A 4615-nucleotide genomic window follows, 5' to 3' on the forward strand; every position below is an offset into this window, starting at 1 on the left:
ATGGAACCTCCGGATGTAGCGATGGATCAATGTTTGAGGTCGATTGCCGGAGACCAGAGGCCTGGGAGCAGCTTCGCTTGGACAGGATGCCATTGTGGTCGATTGGCAGGATTCATCCAAAGTTCTTCAAAGGTCGTTTGGCTCATTGCAGACTGGCTCACCCCTGTGTCGCTCTCCATAGAAACTGGGGCCCCGTCGACATCTACTTTCATCGCCCACGGAGAACTTTCAGTAGAGCAGGTATGAGTTCCATACTCTTCTTCCAGGGGTTGAACAACTTCATCTTCATCTGTGTCGGAGCCCCGGTGATCAGCCAAATCATCAGAGAAGCGGTGAGTACAGCTTTTTCTGCACATTCTTTGAAGGTGCCCTTTCTCTTTGCAGCCTTTACATGTATAGTCTTTATAGCGGTACTGGTGGGCCCTGTGGTTTAACATCGAAAACATAGAAAATAGGTGCAGAAGTAGGCCATTCGGCCCTTCGAGCCTGCACCACCATTCAATAAGATCATGGCTGATCATTCACCTCAGTACCTCTTTCCTGCTTTCTCTCCATATCCTTGATCCCTTTAGCTGTAAGGGCCATATCTAACTCCCTCTTGAATATATCTAACGAACTGGCATCAACAACTCTTTGCGGTAGAGAATGCCACAGGTTAACAACTCTCTGAGTGAAGAAGTTTCTCCTCATCTCAGTCCTAAATGGCCTACCCCTTATCATCCACAGCGCCAGCACGGGGCCATCCGGTTTGCCCCATGTGGCGGACTCAGGGTTGCGGGACTCGGGGCAGCGTTTCTGCCCTTAGAAGTATCCATGCAGTACAGTGCTCTCGTCGGTTTAGAGTCCCTTAGTGCTTCATTTAGGAGGTCACCAAAGTCGCACGGTACAGCCAGTCTCCTTAAGTGTTCCAATCTTTCTACAAGAGTGTCCCAATCTTCCCCATCGGCAAATTGCTAAAAGATGCTGAGATTCGACATGCTGAGCGTGTGGTTCGTGACCTCGTATTCTCGTCGCCAGTTGTAGTGTATGCAGGCACCTTTAGTAATGACTCCATGAGGCAGGGTATGATACTTAAACTGTGTAGAGCTGTAGTCCTTTATTTGCAGCTCCTCGAGTGAGGACATTAAGCTGTGAGCTCCTTTATATACTGGGTTACCTGCAGTGTGCAGGTAACCTTTAGGTCTTCAGCAGCATCACCCTCTGGTGTACAGGTAAGATGTGTACAGTGTAAGGGTACATTCAGTGTTGCATAACAGTGTGACAGACATCACACAGTAAGCTGGCATGCATATACAACAACTACCATGATTATTTGCTTGTGGTCAACAACGAGCTGCATGTTCAGGGAGTGGAATCCCTTTCGGTTACAGTAAACCTCTGACTCCTCTAAAGGTGCTCGCATGACAATGTGTGTACAGTCTATTGCACCCTGGACCTTGGGGAAGTTTGCTATTCTTGAGAACCCCAAAGCCCTCTCACTCTGTGCCTCCCTGGTCATAGGGAAGTTTATAAAGTCCATCCTATGTGCATAAAGAGCTTCAGTCACCTGTCGACTGCAGCAATGTGTGGCGTGCTAAGGAATGCAGCAAATGTTGCCAGCTAAGGCCTGAAAGGAACCCAATGTATAGAAGGAGTGCCGCAGTACCTTAACCTCAATGGGCAGTGTGGTCCTGATGGTACTGTAGGCTGCAGGTCGTCCTTAAACAGCTAGCATATCTCACTGATGACCTCTTTTCGGAAGCGCAGCCTTCTAACGCATGTCCTATTGGACAGGTTCAGGTATGAACGCTGCTCCCTGTAAATGCGTTGGGTGTAAGGTCTCCTCCTCCTCAGCAGTCTGCCACCTCTTTGGGCACATAATGCTCTTCAATGAACCTTCTCCCATCGCTATTCTGCAGCATGTGAGTAGTCAGCAATACTGGCTGAGAAATTACAGACCCCATTACTTTAAATGTCCTAATCTGTCTTCAAAATTCTTGAATTGTCCTCAACAAACACAATATAAACTCAAAATTGACCACAATGTGCTTAGATGATTATCAAGATTTTAAAACACCCTTAATATCACTCACAAATTACTTCAATGCTCCCAACAACTTTAAGCAGCCTTTTCTTCAACTTCGTCTGATTTACAACATGGTTTCCATACCACTGGGTTAAGGTCAGGTGAGTGCAACTTTTTCTGAGCGTCTTTTTGAGCGCGCAGTTATTTGGGCGTTATATGGGCGAAATGCTGAAAGTAGCGCTCGCCGATAATTTGGGTGGTATTTGGGCAGTAGTTTCCATTATAAACAGTCTTCTGAGTGATGACGTCAGATTTTTGAAAAAACAATGGGCGGGCAGTTTCGCTCATCACCGACGGTAATTGAATGCCGAATGTACTGCCGGCGATAAATGGGCAGTAAGCGGGCCGTAGTTTCCATTTATAATCAAATATGAGCGGTAAAGAGCATCTCGGCGGTAATATGGGTGCTAAATGAGCGGTAACTGGGCGGATAGATGCCAAAAGTCTAGCCCATTAGGAAGAAAGTTTGTAGGAGTTAACGTAAACATGTTGCTACATCATAATGGAGGTAATGACGCTGAACAGCCAGTTTTCTGGTTTGGGACTCATAAATTCAAAAGCTAGAGGTCTAGGATTTGGATTGATTGTACCCGATACAATAGGGACAAGAGAGATGAAATGATTTCCACAGGAAGAAATCCTGAGTTAGTGTAAACAGAGAATGACATGCAACCAAAATCATGAGACATCTTTAAGGCAGGCTTTGCCGGTGGGACAGGACATACCCAGGAATGGTGATGAAGGAGTCTTGGACATTGGCAGAAAACAAAGGGCCTGAACTTGGTGCAAGCTAAGTTCCGCCCAAGTCCCACCGAAAGGACCACTAGGAGACCTGACGATACGTTAGGGCGGGAGTTTCGTTAAAAAGTACTGGAATGACCTGGAATGACTTATGCCATGAATCTGGGCGGCAGCGAGCGGGAGCTCCCAATCTCGGCAGCAAATGCAATCCTCGGCAAAGTACCGCCAAGGATTGAGTCGGGCCCAGGGAGGGGGGAACACATAAAAATAAAAATTTACACAAAAAAACACTGGAAAACCTTCCGGGGTCCCCATCCACCTGAATCGCTGTAAAAAAAAAAATAAAGAAAAGAAGTTTACTAAACTTTTTTTGCAGGTTTTCATACTTAACATTGAGGTTGGACCTGCCTTCACGTGGCAGTCCTTTCCCCTGCTGCCGCCAACTCCTGCAAACTGGCAGCTCAGCGGGCGGGAGGACACTTTTGCGTGTTGCGTGCTAGCGGACGTCAGTGGGTGGTTCCCAGCGTTCTTCCTTCCCCACTGGCGGGAGGCCTCCACGAAACTGGCACCAGGGGGAGACCACCCAGAAAACTCAGTTGCAGTCGGTGGCGAGTTCACCAATTCGGGGCCAAAGATTCTGTTAGTATGACTATGTCAGGCTGTTGCTTGACTAGACTGTGGGACAGCTCTCCCAATTTGGGCACAAGTCCCTAGATGTTAGTGAGGAGGACTTTGCAGGTTCGATGAGGTTGGGTGTGCCGTTGCCGTGTCCAAAGCTGGTTCCGAGGTTGGTCCGCCTGTTTTATTCTTATTATTATTTCTTGTAGCGGTTTGGTACAACTGAGTGGCTTGCTAGGCCATTTCAGAGGGCAGTTAAGAGTCAACCACATTGCTGTGGGTCTGGAATCACATATAGGCCAGACCAAGTAAGGACAGAAGATTTCCTTCCCTAAAGGACATTAGTGAATCAGATGGGTTTTTATGACAATCCAATAGTTTCATGGTCACCATTACTAATACTTACTTTTTATTTCAGATTCATTTAATTTACTGAATTTAAATTCCACAGCTGCCATGACAGGATTTGAGCTCACATCTCCGGATTATTAGTCCAGACCTCTGGATTACTCGTAACATAACTACTATGCAACCATTCCCATTCTGTGACCTGTGACCTGTGAACTGTGTATCTCTAACCTGTATATCTTTGGCTCTCTTACTGAACTGTGGTTTCTTTTAGAGCATCAGCTAAAGTCACCGTACAATATTTTTCATCGCTCATGGTTAATATATGATTTTGCTCTTAAATGACTTTCATCCTAACCTACTCTCAGAGACTTACTTTCTCTTAAGCCCCCTTATAATTAAGTTTGATCATTGCTGAATATATGAATGAATCCGAATTATACTGCGATTAACTCTTTTAGTTTGGCTGGCCCTCCATTAGTTACATTTGCTGGTGCTATCCTCAATGGAATACCCCCAATGCTGCCTAATTTTTTCTGCTAAATTAAATATTATACTCCACAAATTAATCATTCTCAATTCTCTTTGATGGACTCAGGCAACATACTGAGTTGGAGCACAGTCTTAATGCAAAAATTAATAAGATTCGATCATTTAAGCCGATACACGGCCTGTGCCCTGCTCCCTCAATATACTTTCCTATTTTTCCAATGAGCAATTAATAGAACAGAAAAAAAATCACATCACAATACTCTTACTCAAATCCCTCCTCACCTCCCTTCAGTCCCATTTCCAGATCCTTGCTGCTGTGATCCCTCAGTCTCATAACCCCCGTCCTTTCCT

This window comes from Pristiophorus japonicus, chromosome 1 (genome assembly GCF_044704955.1).
Source record: "Pristiophorus japonicus isolate sPriJap1 chromosome 1, sPriJap1.hap1, whole genome shotgun sequence".
NCBI lineage: Eukaryota > Metazoa > Chordata > Chondrichthyes > Pristiophoridae > Pristiophorus > Pristiophorus japonicus.